This window comes from Myotis yumanensis, unplaced genomic scaffold (assembly GCF_028538775.1).
Source record: "Myotis yumanensis isolate MYYU_CA2020_CCGP unplaced genomic scaffold, mMyoYum1.0.hap1 SCAF_16, whole genome shotgun sequence".
In the NCBI taxonomy this organism is placed as follows: domain Eukaryota; kingdom Metazoa; phylum Chordata; class Mammalia; order Chiroptera; family Vespertilionidae; genus Myotis; species Myotis yumanensis.
In genome coordinates, this window is record NW_027223767.1 from 51,397,262 (window position 1) to 51,416,904 (window position 19,643).

General features: G+C 54.0%; 1 protein-coding gene across 2 annotated transcripts in view; it reads left to right on the forward strand.

Moving 5' to 3' along the window:
* Nucleotides 1–10,845: 10,845 nt before the first annotated feature.
* TNRC6C (trinucleotide repeat containing adaptor 6C) overlaps nucleotides 10,846–19,643 on the forward strand; it is a 71,949-nt gene continuing 63,151 nt past the window's right edge. For both annotated transcript variants that reach the window (XM_070393421.1, XM_070393422.1), the window contains exon 1: nucleotides 10,846–11,385. The gene's annotated coding sequence lies outside the window, so the exon portion shown is untranslated. The remainder of the gene's footprint in view (nucleotides 11,386–19,643) is intronic.

Here is a 19,643-nt window from a genome sequence, read left to right on the forward strand (position 1 = left end):
GAATACACCCTGAAGCCGTTTTGAAATTTCGAAATGGGTATTAGAAGTGATTCTTTCAACAGCAGGTGGTGCTCCGACCGTGAGAAACACCTGGTGGTCCCACTGTCCCGAGCCCCTGCCTCGGGGCCCCGGGCTTCTCCCTAGACCGGGGGTGAGTGGAGAACCCTTGGTCTGGTCCCCCCAGTGCCCTCCGCTTCTCCCAGGGAACCACCCTGGGCTCCCCGATGAGAAATTCATCTCCGGGCCGCGCCTGCCCCCCTCTCGTCCTCTTCGGGGAGCAATTTTCTGAGGCCTCACGCGGGGCCTAATTGACAACTCTCTCTAATGGGTTGGGACGATCATTCTTTCTCGAAGCCACAAATGATGATGGATGGAGTTCCAACAGGACAAGGTCCTCGCTTTATTCTCACCTTCATTATTTTAATCTCCCTCGGAATCGCTGTCTAATGGGTCCGTGTTGCTGTGAAAGCCCGCGAATGGTAGGTCGGTGTCTATAAATCCCGCCGACGCACAGGGGTCCCTCCACTTGGTTAAGGAGGCCCGACAGGCGACAGAAGCCCGCCCTCCCCTCGACGCAGCAGGGTGAGGACCCTGAGGAGCCAGCGTCCGACTGTACTTACTCCTGTGGGAAGGAACATGGAGCAAAGGTAGGAGTGGCAGTTTGGAGGCTGCCAGGAGCAAAGGGTTGTGAGGAATGAACCGCGAAGTTGCCGATGAAGTCACGCAGTCGTTCCGCATTTTGCTGAGCCCGTTGCTCTGGGCCAGGCTCGGCGCCGGGCACTGGGAAACGGAGGTAAGTGGCGTCGTCTCGCCCTCCGGAGCCTCGCAGCTGCTCGTGCTGCTCGAGCGCCGTGAGCTGGCAGCGCCGGCTTCGTGGGCGCGGGCCCCGCGCAGGCGCGCACGGCCTCGCCCTTGGTTTAATGTTCTTCAAGTTCATTCTGCGGAGATTTACTCAGTGCCTACTACGTGCCAGGCCTGGAGAACCAAACAGACACGATCCAGGCCAGGCCAGGGCGAAGAGCTCTGTCGGACACAGAGGGTGGCAGGTGGGAGAGCGTGCCAGGGCGGAGCGGACACGGGGGACAGGGCGAGGGCGATCTGAGTGCCCAGCCGCCGTGTGCCGCCACCTCGGGCACCTGGGCGGTTGTGACGGTTAATTTTACGCGTCAACTTGGCTGGACAGTGGCACCAAGTTGTTTAGTCAAATGCCAGGCTAGATGTTACTGGGAAGGAATGTTTTTGATTTTTTTTTTTGCATGTGGTTGACATTTAAATCAGTAGGTGTGAATAAAGCAGGTTACCCTCCATCACAGAGAGGCTTCATCAATCAGCTGAAGGCCTTGAGAGAAAGGAAACGGAGCTTCTTCCTGGGGGAGAAGAATCCCTCCTCCAGGCAGCTTTCCATTCAGGAGCCCAACACCCACTCTTCCCGGGTCGCCAGCCTGCCGGCCGGCCCTGCAAGCTTCAAACCTGCCAGCCCCGGCAGTCCCCTGAGCCAGCGCCTTAAAATCTATCTACCTATCATCTCTCTCCCCATCTCTCTCATTCTCTCCATCATCTTTGGATCTATCTATATATCTATGTATCGATCCACATATCTATGTATCTATCCATGTATCTATATCTATCTATATCTATATCCATATGTATCTATCCATGTATCTATTTCTATATCTCTATCTATCTATATACATATGTATCTATCCATGTATCTATGTATCTATCTATGTATCTATCCATATATCTATCTATGTATCTACCCATGTATCTATATCTATATCTATATATATACATATGTATCTATCCATGTGTATATATATTTATCTATCCATGTATCTATGTATCTATCCATGTATCTATGTATCTATCTATGTATCTATGTATCTATGTATCTATCTATCTATCTGTGTATCTATGTATCTATGTATCTATCCATGTATCTATCTATGTATCTATCTATGTATCCATCTATGTATCCGTGTATCTATGTATCTATCTATGTGTCTGTGTATCTATGTATCTATCTATGTATCTATCAGTGTATCTATGTATCTATGTATGTATCCATGTATCTATGTGTCTATCAGTGTATCTATGTATCTATGTATGTATCCATGTATCTATGTATCTGTGTATCTATCTATGTATCTATGTATCCATCTATGTATCTACCCGTGTATGTAGGTATGTATGTATCTATCTATCTCTTTTCCTCCCATAGTTCTGTTTCTCCCAGAACCCTGCCTGAAAGCATGCACAAGGCCTGGCTGCTGGCTCTGCTTCCTCCCTGCTCGCAGCCTCATTCGCTGCTGCACCAGGATGCAAAGCGAGGGAGGAGCCCCCTCGTCGAAGCTTCTTCAGCAAACAGCCGTGCCAGGCACCCTACCTGTGCCAGTGGTCTGGCCCCGGTGCCTTCTCCTCTCCCTCTTTCAAGAACCCTGCGGCTCGAAAGCCCTGCCCACGGCCCCTGGCACGTCCTCCGTGCTTGGCGGGCATCTGCGGGAGGAGAGGCGCGCCTTCTCCCCGGTGGCTACTGCGTTTGGCTGGAGTCGGACCCGGATGGAGGGACTCTGCGGCACATAAGGCCCTAACCAAGCCCAGGGAGACCTCCACTGCTCCTCACAGCACTGTAGGCACTTGGCACCGCCCCCCTCCCACTCTCACCCTCAACCCCAGGGACCAGGCCGGGAGTGGTGGGAGGCGGGCAGCCGCTCGGAGGATGTGTAACAAGGTCTTTCAGCGACAAGTGGTTTTTGCTGGAATGTCCAGCTCCGCTCCTTTTTCTGACACTGAAACGCGTGCCATTCGCTGTCTTCTGGGAACAAACACAGGGGCCCATTGTTGACACAGCCAATTAGGAGCCCGAGTGACCCCAACACAAAGGCCCGCTTGTGCCCGACGTGTCTGGGGTCTGTACTCGGGTCTGTGGGCAGAGAAGCCTGGGCTCGGCGGCTGTAAGGCTTGGGGAGCCATTTTCTCTTGCTCAGCGCAGCGGGGCCGGGACGAGTGGCCACGGCTGGTCCCCAGGGCTGGGCTCCGCTGACAACGGCACGTGTCACCTGGGGCAGCCGCTGTCCGTCAGTCATGCAGCATCTCCTCCCTGAAGAGCCCGAGGAGGGAGTTGGATTGTGAAGGGGCAGCAGGGAAACAGAGGCAGCCAAAGGCTTGCTGGCTCAGAGGGGTGGGTAATGCTCCGGACCAATGAGAATCTTCTGCCACCACGGGGCTGGGCCCGGGGGCAGCCCGGGGCCATCGTGAGCGAGGTGCTCAGGTCCGTGAGCTCAGGAAGCTCTGCCCGGTGACAGAACTGAGCCCGGGCCACCAAACCACTCAGCTCGACGCCTTTCGAGAAGGCCAGCCCACCTCCCTCCTCTGCTCCAGACGCGGACGAACGGCACAGAGATTATCTGCATGAATCAATCCCACTGACGTCTGTCCTTCGGGGGTGACTGTCCATCTTCAAACAGGTGGAGGAAAGCAAGGGAGCTGCCTTTTCCAGAACATATCGGCAGCTGCAGACTGAAGGGTCCCGGGTTTGATCGCGGTCAAGGGCATGGACCTCGGTTGCAGACTCGATCCCTGGCCCTGGTGAGGGCTCATGCGGGAGGCAACCAACCGATGTGTCTCTCTCACATCAACGTTTCTCCTCTGTCTCTCTCTCCCTCCCACTCTCTCAGAAAATCAATGGAAAAATATTCTTGGGTGAAGAGTCACAAAAATAACAACAACAAAACATATTGGCAGCAAAACAGCGCTGCCCCCTCCGAGTGCATCCTGGCGTCATGACATGACGGGCCCAGGCCGGCCAGGAGGACGTGGCCGGAGACCGCTGGCCTCCTCTGCAGCTCCGAGATTCGTTATTGCTAAGACGGTGTGTCTGCTACTCAGATGGTTTTGAAGAGTTGATGGTGGTCACATGAGAAATTGTAACGTGAGAAAGTTTCCTGCTCAGGGGGCTGAGCAGGCGGTCTGCTCCCCGGAGGCGAGCTCAGGAGCAATCCGCGGGGCTTGGCGTGTCTGCGGGTTTTCAGACGAGGCTGCGAGGCTGGGAGGAAGCACTTTTAATCTTGACATCAGCGTCTTCGAGGCCTGGGACCGTGTGAGATTTTTCTTCTTTTCGTCTTTCTATAGTTTCGACGTGTTTTTTCCATAAAGAGCGGGTATTATGTTATAGTTGGAAAGGCTGAAATAAACAACAATAAACAAACAAGCGGTTGCTAGGATGAGAGAATAGGGTGGGAACTCATTATCTGGCTTCTCCCGGTCCCGTATCACATTCTCCCCGCGCTCGCTCGCTGCGACAACTGGCGGCTGGCCCCCTGCCCGGGCCGCGCGGACACCCAGGACCTCTTGGCGACTCCGGGTCACAGCCGATGCCAAATTTAGAGGTTTGGCAACCTCTGAATTTCACCAGGTTTGGCTTTTGTTTTTGTTTTAATCAGTTCTGGCTACACACACACACACACACACACACCAGAATCTGTACATTCTGGTTCATGAGGTTCAATAGGGTTGGACCCCCTGCGAGAAGCAGGTCCCCAGGTAGCTGACACCGTCTCTTTGCAGGAGGCAGACTCCTCTTGTCGGTGTTGGATCCCTAATCCTGTTCTTCTCCAAGGGACGCTGACCCTGGAGGCCTCGCTGGGGACGAGACAGACTGTGGTCATTCCCAGAGTCACGCTGTCGAACATATGAGGTGACTTTGCGAGCCAACGCAGGGCACCTCCCCCAGCTCGCTCCCCCGGCTGGAAGGGCAGGACCGGTCCCCCGGAGGAGGGAGCACGCTCGTGTCCCAGCAGATCGGACACTGTGACAGGCTCCGGGGAGACCTGCCCAGCTCCCACCGCGTCAACTGATTGCCATCTGTGGTTGCAGCAGCTGCACAAAGCGTGTGAATGTCTCCCTGGCTGCGCTCCTCTAATTATTCACCCTGTTGACCTTAGCGAGAATTGAGAATCGCAGCCCGGAGACTGAGGTCAGAATTGTTTCCGTTACCGAGGAATCTGCCCTGTTCCCCACCTTCACGGACATGGAACCCTGAGCCTAGGCCGGTCCCTCCCCTGCTCCTTCGTTCCAATGTCATCTCCCGACGTTCCCTGACTGACCCATGGCATAGTTGTCTTCCCAAGGGCATTTTTCTCAAAGTCCCTGTTGAAGGCTTTGCAGAGGTTTCCGAATGCGTGTTAGGGCAGTGGCCCTGCTAGAACAAACAGCTCCCAAACTCTTGCAGCGGTTCTCAACCTTCTGGCCCTTCAAATACAGTTCCTCATGTTGTGACCCAACCATAAAATTATTTTCGTTGCTACTTCATAACTGTCATGTTGCTGCTGTTATGAATCGTCATGTAAATATCTGATATGCAGGATGGTCTTAGGCGACCCCTGTGAAAGGGTCGTTCGACCGCCAGAGGGGTCGCGACCCACAGGTTGAGAACCGCTGTTTAAGGGCTTCACCTAATACATGTCCGCTCATCTGGCATTCCTGGTGTGCAGATTTTTCTCCTCTTGACGTTTCAGGAACATAGGCCCTTTTCACTGGAGGCTCTACCCTCCCCGGGGGCCCCCGAAGTCCTCTGCATCCAGGCTGGAGGAGGAAGGCATGCAAGGAGAAGGTACAAAGGCTTCTCAGTTGCCTAGGTACCTGAGTGCAGCCCATCACCCCGGCTCACATTCCATTGGCCAAAGCCAGTCATGCGACTCTACCCAGATGAGAAGGGGGTGCTGGGAAATGTAGTCCCGGGCTGGACTGCTCCGCAAAAACCAGCAATGTGGAAGGGCGGTATGGATTTGGGGGGAGGCATCTCTGCCACATTCACAGCCTATGGATCCACATCCAAACCCTTAGCTTAGCCCAATGGCTCACTTATTTATGCAAACCCTGTGTCCCTGCTGCCCAACAGGAAGCTTCCAGAGTCCCAGCCCCCAGACCTTGCCACCGTCCCTCCCGCTGGGTTCTGCACATTCCACGGGGCACATCCCAGCCACCTCAATACAGTGGCATTTTCAAGGGCACATTCTGTCTTCTCTTTGGAGACTTTTTCGTTTCTACTGGCAGAGCCACTGAAGCAACTTCTGAGCCATAGAGTTTGAGCGTTGGATGGGACCTTCCCAGTACGGTCCCTTCCACTGACAGACGAGAAGGGAGACGAGGCCCCCGTAGGCTCAGGGAGTCGTGGCATCCGCAGATGTTTCGCCTTCATAGCAGCAGTCCAGCAGGACCCTCCAAGGCACTGACAGGGCATGACCTGGAGTTTGCTGAGTCATAAATGCGCATCGTGTGCACTGGGAAAGGGCCTCACTGGCCTCTGGGAACCTGCGTCTCCGTGTGGCTTGGTGGGCGAGGGAGCCGGCCTCCAAGGTGGCCCCGTGGGCACCCCGGCCGCGCGGTCCCCTTCCACCCTGAGCCAGGGCTGGTCCGTATAGCAGAAGAGATGGAATGCGGCTCCTGGTAGCAGATCAGAGAGCACTTGGGCGTCCATCGCGGTGTCCTCGCTCTTGGATCGCTCGCTTTGGGGGGCGCCATGTCGTGAGCAGCGCTATGGAGAGGTCCCCGTGCGTGGTAGGACATGGGAGCCTCCTGCCCACAGCATGAGAGGGCTTGGCGAGGCCCCAGCCCCAGCCACCACAGACCCCAGCAGCAGCTTGACCCCAACCTCATGGAAGATCCCGAGCCAGGATCACCTGTCTGCCTGGCTGCTCCCGGGTCCTCACGCTCGGAAACCGTGTGTGTGACACGTCTGCTGCTGCGAGCTGCTACGTTTAGTGATAATCTGTTCCTCGGCGACACTGCATTAACACACACCTTTGTTTTCTACTCGCAGTCGAGCGTGTGTTTGGTTTACTTGGGCTGGGGAGTCCATTGAAAATGATCTATTAAAGGTTTTTGTTTCGTTTTTTTAATATATATTTGGGTCTATAGAGGTCTCAGGAAATGTCTGTTATAAATGTCAAACATTCCGGTATTTCTTCTGAGTGTAGTCCTAAGTCCTCAAATAAGGGGACACCACTAAGAAAGAGAGAAAGAGCCCGGCCGGCGTGGCTCAGTGGTTGAGCAGCGACCTATGAACCAGGGGCTCACTGTTCGATTCTCGGTCAGGGCACAGGCCCGGGGTTGTGGGCTCAATCCCAGTGTGGGGCGTGCAGGAGGCAGCTGATCATTGATTCTCTCTCATCATTGATGTTTCCGTCTCCCTCACCCTCTCCCTTCCTCTCTGAAATCAATAAAATATATTTAAAAAAACACAAATTATGCATCACAAAGGGTGATCAATGCTGTAGAAAAAAGACAAAGCAGGCCAGGGAGGTAACATCGCTTCTCTCTCTCTCAGGGCTCCTCCGGCAGGGGCTCAGCGTGGCCGGGAGCCTGGGCACGCTCTGTATGGCTAGAGGCCTGCAAATACGTGCTGAATTCATGCAAGAAAGAAGGAGCTGGTCCCACACGGGAGTTCATTCAGATGGCAAGCCCTGGAGTCACTGATCACCAGATCCGTGAGCAGACGTGGGCCACAGAGAGGCCCAGCTGGGACGCAGCCTCGGAAGGACCCCTCTTCCTTCAACCCCCCGTGGCACTCTGCCACCCGAGTCACCTATCCCCACCAGAGTGCCAGTTTTGTAGAACTGGATCAAAGAAGCAGTGCCCCAAAGCTGTCTGCCCGCATCACAGGACCCCGCTACACGAGGCCGTTTGAAATAGCTGAGCCCCCCAGACAGGAGACATCCTCATCATGACTTCATCAGTCATCTCATGGTGGGTGTCCAGTAGAAAGAGAGCGTGGCCTGGCCGGTGTGGCTCAGTGGTTGAGCATTGACCTGTGAACCAGGCGATCACAGTTCAATTCCCAATCAGGGCACATGCCCGGGTTTCGGGCTGGATCCCCAGTGGTGGTGCGGGGGGTGGGGGGGTGGGGAGGGGTGCAGGAGGCAGCCGATCGATGATTCTCTCTCATCATTGATGATTCTATCTCTCTCTCCCTTCCTCTCTGAAACCAATAAAACAAAATAAATAAATAAAAATAAAGAGAGCGCTATGAAGTGCTCACATGTGCTGAGCAAGGCTCACCTCCAAGCTATCCAAAATGTCACTCGTGATCCAGGCCGAGAGAAATAAAGGCAGGCGAAATACGCCTCCCGTGGTTTAGGTATTCGGTCCTGCATGGTGTGGGGGTTGGCACGTGTTCCAATAGCAGGCGGAGATACAAGGAGTGCGTTTTCCTATTTGGTTTAATACGCCTCAGACAATAAATTTAAATGCAACACTACTAATATAGAATAAAACAATAATTGGTATTCAAATAGCTATTGAATTCCCAAAGGCCTAGAAACAGAATTTTAGCCTTTCAGGGAATCTTAGGACACAACATCATAAAAAAAAAAAAAAAAAGGTGGGGCCCTAACCAGTTTGGCTCAGTGGATAGAGCGACGGCCCTCAGACTGAAGGGTCCCAGGTTTGATTCCGGTCAAGGGCATGTACCTCGGTTGCAGACTCAATCCCCAGTACGGGGCATGCAGGAGACAGCTGGTCGATGTTTCTAACTCTCTATCCCTCTCCCTTCCTCTGTAAAAATCAATAAAATACATATTTTTTTAAAAGGAATATAATTTTTTTTAAAAAGGGGGGTAATGGCCTCCATTTTTTGCAAACCTCTCTTCCCACCCCCACCCATTTCTCTCACACGCGCACACACACACACACACACACCACACGCACACACCACACACATGCACAGACTCACTGCCTCTGCAACTATCTCCATGCCTCCCTCTGGTCTCTGTAACAGAAGTGACCCCTCTTAGCCCCTGAACACAGAGTACGCCCCGCCCCCCCATCCCCTAAAGGCCTGTTTTCCTCCATATTCAACCCTTTCAAACCAACAGACTCCTCCCTCTGTGCTGTGACTGGCTCTTTCTTCTCAGCATAGGAACATGCCCATGTCTCCCGCTCTAGAAAAGCAAAACCAAACAACGAAAAACCACTTTCTTGGCCTCATGTTTCTCTCCAGCCGAGCCCCCTCCTTTCGCGGCTGTGCCGGTTTCCTGTGGCTGCAGCAACCAAGTGCCACACACTCGGCGCTGAAACAGCAGAAATTCCCTGTCTCGCAGTCCCGAGGTCAGAATCGGAGACCCAGGGGTGGGCAGGTCGGTTCCTTCCGAGGCTGCGAGGAGCATCTGTCCTTGTCCTTCCCCAGCTTCTGGTGGTTGGGGACCAAGAGGAAGCAAAGCAACCTGTGTGTGTAGGAAGTGGCCGGGGTTGCGGGGAGGCAAGCATCACTGACAGAACCCTAAGGAAAGGTGTGCCGCAATCACCTGGGGGCTCGGGAAGAGGCACATACCTGGGCCCCACCCCCAGAGTTTCTGCTTCAGCAGATCCAGCCGGTGGGCCCAAGAAGCTGTATTTCTAACAAGCTCCCGGGTGATGCTGAGCTGCTGGTCCGGGGAACACACTTTGAGAACCGCTGAGCTAATGCACCCTTTGTATGCAATGCAATAACCTGGTATTCTGCGATATCCATGCGGACAGGGTGGTGATCCCTCGAGTGTCCTTCTGCTTCATCCAGCCGTGGGCCTGTTACAAGAGACACAGGAAGACGATGCTGGAGAGTGGGCTGCCGATCTGCCTAGGGGAGGCCTTACAATCGGGCCGGGAGGAACAGAGAGCACCAGGCTCCTGGGGCCCCCGAAGGGAAACCAGAGTGAGGGACCTGTTGTGTCTCTGTCATCGCAGACGTTTCAAAGCATGACACTTGCGGTAACAAAATTGCAAGGTGCAAGCAGTGTGTCACTCTCTGCTCTCTTCACCATAGGGACACGTAGACAGGAATGGCTTCCTCCAACCCCAGCCTTCAAGCAGCCCCGCTGAGCCTCCTCCGCGCCACGGGGAAAGCTGGCCCCCTTCCACGGCCCTTCGTGAACACGGAGACAATTCCCGTGACTTGAACCGAAAGTTAAAAGGGGACTTTGAAATTGCACATCGCTCCAGACCCGCGGTTAATGACTAGTTGGGTGGAGGAGGAGCGGCGGAATGGAGGACCACGGCCGGGGACCGAGAGCTGGGAAGCAACCGTGCGGGGTGGGAGCCAGAGCGCCGGGGTTCGGGCCGGACGCCCGTTTGCGCGGTGAGGCGGGTGCTCGTGCTCCCGGGAGAGGGATGTGTCCCCGGGGGGCTGTTTCATGGCGAGACTTGTTTGGCTCGCAGCAGGGCGCTCCCCTGGGATGCGCGGCGCGCAAGGGTGAGCTGGAAGGCGCGCGGCCAGCGGGATGCTCCCGGGCCCGGGCAGGCGCGTGTCCGTGTGTGCGCACGGCGGGGAGAAGCAGGGCGTGTGCACGGCACGGGCGGGACGCGCGCCAGAGTCGGCGCCGACGAGTGAAAAAAACGCACAAAACCCAGGCCCGGAGAACCCAGCGGGTGCGCAGGGCCATATCTGCGCCCGGCCGTTCAGCGCGCTAACACCGAGCCGCTGCACCACAAGACGGGGGAGGAAGCTGCGCGGCTGTCCGCGGACCCCGGGCGGGCGCTGGCCCCCGGAACCTCCACCCGCCCGAGCAAGCAGAGCGCGCGCCCACTCGCTCGCACCCTGGCGCGCTCCCCGAGCGATCTGGGGAACCACAGCCCCGGCAGGAATTAAGGGGGAATGAGGGGGCGTGGCCTATCCCAGGCCAACCAATGGGCCTGGGAGGGGCGCGGGGGGCGGAGCTGAGGCAGAGCGCCTATTGGCCAGTGGCCTCCGGTATGCAGATGCGGTGGAGTCACGTGCCAGAGGCCGGGACGACTTCCTGTTGGAGGCCAACGTGGGGCGGGGAAGGGGGCGCGAGCGCCCCGTCTGGCTGGAGCGGGGGGAGGGGGGTTCTTGTCAGTTAGAGCAACAAGATGGCCGCGGTGGCAGCTCCGCACCTCAGCGCGACGGCCCGGGGAGCCGCAGCCGCCGCCGCCGGCCCCGCCGCGCCGCAGCCCTGAGCACCGCCTCGGCCGCCCCCGCCGCCCCTGACAGGGCCGTCCGCGCCCCCGCCGCGCTCCTGCCGCCGCCGCCGCGGGCCCGCCCGAGCCGGAGGCGGACGGAGCGCAGCCGGCCGAGCGCCGAGCGCCAAGCCCCGCCGCCGCCCGGGATCCCGGGCCGGGCCGGAGCTGCCGTCCCGCCCGCGGGCGCAAGGAGAAGGGCGCGTCGCGACGTCGCCAGGGCTGGACCTGGACCTGCCGGGACGCGCCGCCGCCCACCCGCCCGCGCCGGGACCTGAGCCTGCGGCGCCGGCGCTGAACGGGCCCCCGCCGCCCGAGCGCCCCGCAGGCCCCAGGGCGGCCGCCCGGGTTGTTGTCGTCTCCGCCGCCTCCAGGCCCGCGCCGCCGGAGCCCCGCCGAGGAGCCGCCGCCGCCGCCGCCGGGGACGGAGCCCAGGTGAGCGCGGGCCGGGCTCCGAGGCGCCGCCGCTGGCCGAGCTGGCGGCGTCGCCTTTGTTCGGCCGGGCCCGGAGCGCGAGGGGTCGCGGGTCCCGGCGGGAAGGGGTGCGCGGCGCGGGGCGACGGGAGTCGCTGCCCGCCGCGCGGGGCCGGGTGCGCGCGCGCGGCGAGAGCGGTTCGCCTTGCCCGGTGCGCGGGGGCGCCGGCGGGGTCGCCGCGGGTGGTGCGGTGACACATCAGTTGCGGCGTTTTTGAACGGATGCGGGTGGCGGCGGCGGGCTCTCCCGGAACGGCGCCCAGGGAGCTGGCATTTCGGATGGCATGCCGCCGCCCGAGGGGGCTCGGGGTAGGGCCTCCGTGCGTGGTTCGGGGGCAGAGCACCCGGGCGTGCTCCGGGGGAGGCGGCCTGCAGTCAGGTGGGCTGCAGCGGCGCGGGCTGCGGGGCGAGGCGCGGGAGGAAGGAGAGCCGCGCCACCTCCCAGCGGCCCTGCGATCGGATCGCGTAACCCGAGCGCCTGGGCGCCACCTCCGCCCCTTTACCTTGCGGATGAGATTTAATGGCTGGATTCGCAGCTACTAAGACGTGCAGATGCGCGTGGAGGGGCTCCCTGCGCGGGAGCCCGACGGGGGAACCGTTGGCGTGCAGGCTCCGCGGAGCTGCGGGGCGGGGGGGGTGGGGGTGGGGGGCTCGCCGAGGATGCAGCATCGCCGCCTGGATGGGGCGGGCGGGCGGGGGAGGAGCAGCCGCAGGTCCTGCTGCACCTACTGCGGCTTCGGGCGCCCGGCGGCGTCGGGGATTCTGCACCGGCGGAGCCCGGTGCCTGGGACCTCTGCCTCCCCCTGTCAGGGAACCTCCATTTGGTGCGCTCGGTTATTTCTAGGCATGAACGGCGGATTCTGAACTCAAAATGGTGCTCTGTCGATGTCCACCCCGGGCGTCTCAAGGAGTTGCAAGCTGGAGGCGCCTGGGTGGTTGAGCCCATTGTGCTGCCGAGGTCCGGGTTCTCTCCTGTGCCCGGTGTTCAGGTCGTCATGCTGCGGCCGGGCTCGGGGTCAGTTTAGGATGACCACTGTCAAGAGGCTGCTAGGGCCCTGAACGTGGCTGACCCTGCACAGGGCTTATTTTAGGCAAGTTCCTTCCTACGTTTAGAATGGAGTAGCCATGGCGATGAGCGGAGACACTGGAAATGTGGCTTGAATGATCTCAGAGGACGGTAGTGGCCGGTTTGAAATACGGAGGGGATGCTGACAACTGAGTGCTTAGATTCCAGACTTCCTTCGGTGCCAGTAAACCTAGCCCCAGGCAGATGAACTCGGTTGGCAGAGGGCACCTTGAAGAATTCACATCATTTCCGAACCACGGAGGTAGTGAGGTCTTTGGACGCCTTTCAGCCTGGCACCCCGAGGATGCTTTGTTGGGGAAAATGATGTAAAATGAGGTTTCAAAAATGACCAACCCAGTTATGTTATCCACATTTATTTCATTGTTGCTGTTTACAGAAGACAATAGCCTGAATAACGGTTACTTTGTTTGCCTATACTGAAAGTTTGTTTTCTACAGAAAGTTCTTAATATTTGTATTTCCATAAGAATAGAGGTTCTTGGAATCTGTTGTGTGTTTTTTATTTTTCACAGGTTGGGTCATGAGAAATTGATAGCCTAGAAGATGGTAATAGTAAAATTATTAGTTAAGTTAAATCATACTTATGGTGACAATAATTTTTTACTTGGCACTTCCTTAACCAGCAGAGAGCGTCTACAGCCCCAGATATTAGTACATGAGGATCTCCCTTAGGGGCCTGATTCTAAGTCTTCCATGCTTCTTGTCCCAGTCAAAGGCCTTACTGACCAGAACCTCCTGTTTATTATTAACGTCCGAAATTAAATAGGGGGACACCAGGCTGTCATAGGCGCAATCCTATTTTATTTGGGTTCTGGCATTTAAATATTTTAGTAGTAACCTAGGGTATATGTAAATGTTGATTTTAGATTTCACTCCTTACAGTGTTTATTATTGTTCTTTTTTCAAGTGGCATATATTTTAACCACTTTCACAAAGATTATTTTGTAACAGGTTTATATTTATACTTAGTTGGCTCAGGAATTTTGGAACAAATGGTTGCATTATAGTGCTGATTGTGAGGGAAGCTGGGGCGAACTGTTCCATTTGACCCTCAGTGATTAAAACATATCATGGAGGAACATAGGAAACTTTAAATTACAGTCTTTCTCACTATCACCACCTTTTTGTTAAGCAGCCAGCTTTCCTGAGATACAGTTGTGCTTTTCCGAGTGCTGTCATCTGGCTCACTTCCAAAACCAAACTGGCGAGGAGGAGGAGAGGGTTGGAGGGCAGCTTGTCAGTGAGGACACCTTTCCATTGGAAAGAAATGGAGGATAAATTCCGACAGAATCGGCTGAGAATGGGGAGCTTGCATTACTACCCCACCTCCCAGTGAGGGCAGGGAGGCCCTGAGTGTAAACTTATTCTTGCTGGACTCGAGAAAGCGATGCTAATTTTAAATTTTAAAAAAAAGATGACTAGTGGAAATTAGTCTATTTGTCTATTATTTGACTGAAGAACATAGAATGTCGTTGGCATCATATAACTTCCCAGAGAACTTAGCGTTTTAAGGCTAAAGAGCCATTTTGAGACGACCTTTTGCGCCTTCCCCAGTAGGAATTGCCTCCATGGGTTGCAGGCTTAGGTCTCGGATGACTACTCACCACTCAGTCAGGGCTTATTGTGCAAAGGTGGCATCGAGAAGATGTTAAAGACGGACAGTAGATGGCTGTGGAGTCTGAGGCTGTTGCTCGCACATCAGCATCGCATATGAAATCATTAAGATTTGGAGATGGAGCAGCAAAGATCGCTTAGCCAGAGTAGCTGACGCCGGTGGGAAAGCAGGAGAAAGGGAGAAACCAGGGGCAGTAACAGAAGCCTCGGGACCCAGAGGAGGCCAGGGTGCGGGGCAGGGGCCTGCGCAGACGGGCATGGACGGGTCTTCATGGTGGGGAGGAGCCAGGTAACTTTTATTTTGGGTTGTTGCCTTTCCTTGAAATTGTCTTGGCTTCTCACCTCATGATTTTGAGACAATCAAATGGGTTTTTACCTTTTATTCTAGCTTTATTTTAGAGGGCCTTCTTAAATTATAGAAATCTTGTGAGAGAGTACTGGTGCTGTGTTCTAGTTTCATGATGACTGATTTCACGTGAAGGGGACTGGATTTTAGTTGCTTAATTAAGACACATAATATCTTATTTTTGTTTGAAGGTGTCATAGATTAAAGTAGGAGAGCAAACCATCACATGAGAGCTAGCCTCTTTTTTTTTTTTAAATATATTTTATTACAGAGAGGAAGGGGGAGGGATAGAGTTAGAAACATCGATGGGAGAGAAACATCGATCAGCTGCCTCTTGCACACCTCCTACTGGGGACGTGCCCACAACCAAGGTACATGCCTTTGGCCAGAATCGAACCTGGGACCCTTCAGTCTGCAGGCTGACGCTCTATCCACTGAGCCAAACCGGCCAGGGCAAGCTAGCCTCTCTTTAAGGTAGGTTTCAGGGTTTCTTTAAGCCAGTCTAAGTATGATTATCTAAAATTTATACATTTAAATAATTGTTCAGTCACTGCAAAATAATATACAATGAGCTTTCTTTAAGTAGACTTTAGTACAGTAAAGATGTTCTCAATTATAAACATTTAGCTTATGTACAGCTTTTCAGGAGTACAATTATTTAAAGATGTAAAGGTTACTTGTCAGAAATAACGATATAACCTTGTATAGAAATTGTATGCCTGACATTGAAACCAAGAAACACGTAACCCTTGCCCTCTGAACTTGTTTGAACAAATTGATTAATATAATCCTGTACGTTTTCTGTTGCGTAAATCATGCATTTGAACTGTAACTTATTTAATGAAAAGTAAAATGTGTATTTTTTAAATTCTCCAACTGGGATGTGACAAGCTTTTGCATGTTAAAAACATGGTGAAAAATTCCTACCCTTGTGCCATCTTTGGAGTTTTACTAAGAACTCCTTTCTTGGCCACAGATGCTGTCAGGGGCCGAGGCTCTTGCGGGGATGGAGAGCTGTTGCTAAGAGTGCTTCCTGCCTGGGCAGCACGCAGACACACAGTCGGGGCCCCCAGCCACGGAGCATCGCTGCTGTGGCACAGACAGCGCACCCCGGGCCCTGCGGCTGCGAAGCACAGCAGGAGGGAGGCCTTGGGAAGCAGCGGCCCTGCTGCTGTGACCTCTGATGTTCTGTGCTGGCTCAGAGTTCCCGCTGTGCACTGGGCGCTGACTTTCTGATTCAGTACCGATGAGGGGCGGGCAAGGATGCCGCTTCTGAAATGTTCCTTCTCGCCGATGGTTAGGTACTTGCTCTAGGGGTGCGTTGCCCTCCACATTGGCCTCTTTGTTGAGACTCTGCTTCTGTTGGAGGGACATGCCTGGCGCCGGGGCCACAGCACAGGCCCCCAGAGTCGCCTGGCATCTCTCCCAGAAGGATGGATCCAGCGTGGCTGGTTCCCACCTTACTTCCTCGTAAACCTTTTCTGACACCAAAAACTTTAATTTTTTTATACAAAATAAGAAAATGAAAGAGTGCAAATATGTCAGCTCATCATCACTGTACAGCATTTTCTGTGACTAATCAATATCTGTATACATTGAGATGATCCCGGTGAGCCTCTAGAATACTAACACCGAATAGTAATCTATTTGTTGTTGTTAATCCTCACCTGAGGATATTTTTCCCATTGACTTTTTGGAGAGTGGAAGGGGAGAGAGATGTGAGACACATGGGTTGGTTGCAGATGCACCCTACCTGGGACCAGAGATTGAACCTGCAACCCAGGTACATGACCAGGAATTGAACCCATGACCCTTTGGTGAGCGGGCCAGCACTCTAACCACTGAGCAGCTGGTCAGGGCTGAACCGCTCCTTTTTTGTTTAGAGCAGTGGTTCTCAACCTTCTGGCCCTTTAAATACAGTTCCTCATGTTGTGACCCAACCATAAAATTATTATCAAGTCAGAGGCCTCCCAGCAGCTGGCCCCTCAGGCTGCGTCCTGTCGATGGGCAGCCAGGCTAGTGCTGACTGGGAGGTGCGCTTTGCTGGGGTTCGTCTTATGTGCACAGCCTCGCTTATTAAGAGGTCTCACAACTGAAATCAATTGCTTGGGTTGAGCCTGCAAAGGTATTGTTTACTTTTTATTCCCAAAGATAATTTCTTTTTAATTACTCTTTTAATAAGCGGGGAGATCTAAGCTAAAGTAGCAATGGGGAATAAGTAAGACCTGAAATTGGGAAACGGCGGCGTGGGCACAGCTCCTCTCTGCTCCCCCCTTCGTGCTGTGAACGGTGCTCAGAGCAGAGCCGCTGGGGGAGGGGGGCGGGGGGGGAGGACACAGCGTTGCCGCTCTGGCTGCATTGTGTCTTCTCACACTGGATGGAATATGAAATACGACGGGGAGGGAACGTGTGGGAAGGGCATTAATAGGCTTTGTTCTCCAGGAGGCTGGTGTTTTAAAGGAGGCTTTCCTGTGGGGGGGAGAGAGGGAGGGAGGAAGGTGGGGGCTGTGTGGAAGCAAGTAGATTGGAGTCATGGGGACACCTGAGGAGCCGGGGGCGGGGGTCATTAGAAAGCACCTTCTCAGGTGACCCAGATGTTCACTTAAAAACAATCTGCCACTGGGCACAGCTAATATGTGAGCATCTACTCCGGGGTAGTGTGCCAGAGGCATGCGTGCCTAATCCTCACAGCACTCCGGCAAATGGTTGGTCTTATTGATTTCATTTTATAGATGAGGAGAGGGAGGACAGACAAGGAAAGGAACTTCTGCAAGATCCTACGGCTTGTGGGAGGTGAGGCGGAGTGTAAACTCACGGCCCCTCACAGCCCTTCCCGGGACCAGTAGCGTGGAGGCTTGAATGAGCCTCTGCCCCTTGGCCTCGTGTGCAGAAACGTTAGCGGGGTGCCTGCTGGACACCCAGGGGGTCGTCTGCGGCTCAGCAGCACCTTGTAAGGGGCTCTGTTCCTGAGGTCGGGGAGGGGAAGCCGAGGCTGGTGGGTGGACTCATTTGCCTGAAGGCAGAGCCTTAGTGAATGTGTGAAGGTCCTGTGCTGGCTCTCTCACCCCCACTGCCTTCTGAAGCCCGGCCTGACACTTCACCCTTCCTCTCCTGCGGACGCGTGTCCCTCATGTGCAGCAGCCACGGGAAGGGAGCACATCCGCCCTCCTGGGGCGCCCACGGAGGGAGACAGGCACAGCAGGTGAACAAAGCCCAGCAGCCAGATGGAGAGCAGGTGGAAGCCTGCGGTAGGACAGCTAAGGAGCCATGTGCCTGTCCCCCTCTGGAAGATGCGGATGAAGGGGTTAGGTGCTCGGAGGAGTTCAGCAGCCAAACAAATATGTTTACCTTTATTAGCCTAGTCTTGCCCAAACTTTTGTGACTACCAAACATTGCTCCCCCCCAAGCTATCTTCTAGCTCAGTGGGACAGACTTGGGGAGTGTGGAGAGAGGGAAGAGACGCAGGGGTCAGGCAAGACTTCGCTTGCAGGGTCCTTGGGAGGTGGGCAGAATTTGGCTGGTTAGAAGGGATATTCTACAAGGAGACGAACGGACAAGCCGTGTTTGGGGAACATTTTGGAAAGTGACTGACATAGCACCTTGGACTCAGTATTTTTATTGAAAAAATGACAAGGCTGTAAGTGGAGGTCGGTGTTGGCAGTGAGGGTTAAAGGGGCTTCGTGGGAACTGTTGATGGGCATGATGTAAACTCAGTGGTAGATGAGGAACTTCCACTGAGCCCAGGAGTAGTCGATGGAGGTGGAATTGGAAGCAGGAAAGCCGTGGCTGTTGTGGCGGCCTCTAAGGTGATGCAGGCTGGCACATGCGCAGGGGTAGGGTCGGACTGGAAAGGCGCAGGGAGGAGTCGGCAGACCCGACAGGCCAGTGTGCTTGGCGAGAGCTGTGGGAGGGCTGAGTGCTCAGAGGTCGGGCACACGGGCCTGCTCCTGGGGGTGCAGGGAGGCCCTCAGTGCGGACAGGAGCCCATGTTACAGTGCTTGCTTCCTACGGCAGTGAGTCCTTTATTTATTTATTTACATCACTTTTGGTGGGAACCACAGAGTTTCTAGTCTCATTCCCTCCTCCCTCTCAGTACTTCTCCCATTATTATTGTTGGCATGCTTACATTTTAAACTGTATAATGCTTTATTTAATGAGATATCCATTCTAACATTGCCCTACAGGAAAATACGTAAGAAGATATGTAGCATGTAGCATGTGTCTAGAATGTTTTTACAAGCATGTCCCAGAGCCACAGCCTCCCAGCACCGTCTGTTACTGCCGTGTAGACACCAAACCTCCTTCCAGTGTCTCACTCAAGTCCTCGCTCAGGCTGGTGGAGACGGGAACAGGAGAGAGCATTTCAGAGGGGTGTACTGTGTGAGGGTCTGGGGTAGAGATCTGACTCAGCACTAATCCAGGCATGTAATGAGCCCTGTAATAATGGGGCTCTGCTGTTAATTATGGTGAAGATTCTCAATGAAATTGAATTTTCTGAGTACCATATCCATAAAAAAATCTTCACTCAGACTTTATATAACAGTCCCAAATATATTGTAAATGTTGTGGGTATTTGCACAATATTGACAGAAAATAGAAAAAAAATCATCAATATATTTTCGGGAAACATAAGATCAGATTATAACATAAATATATACCAGTATTAGTAATGTCTGTGTTGAAGTTACTAGAGTTTGTTAAAGATTAGATAAACTTAATAGATTCCTTAAACTTAAGTGATAATAGTTTCTTTTTTAACAAAGAAAATAAAACTAAAAAAAGGACTTTTTTAACCCTCCTGTAGGGTGGAGTGAGGAAGCTTTAAAACAGACAAAAATATTTATTTCACAGTTGGGTGACGAATAAGAACCTCGGTCACCACTGTACCTGTGTATATGTTATGGTTTTGTATTTAGCTGGTGAGCATGATTTGTTCTCTCCATTCATTTTAGACTTTAAACCTGAGCAGAGCCCTGCGGATTAGTGCTTTGCAGAAAACCTTCCTTGTCAGTCATTTCTCTGTTAGATTGTGAGTTACTGATAGCAGAGACAACATTTTTGTATCTGTACAATATCTTGTGGAGGCTAAGATTAAAGTTTTCACTTTTATTTTGAGTCACCTGTTCCTTCAGAGATTTTGCTTCCACACGGGATGGTGGGGGAGGAGGAAGCT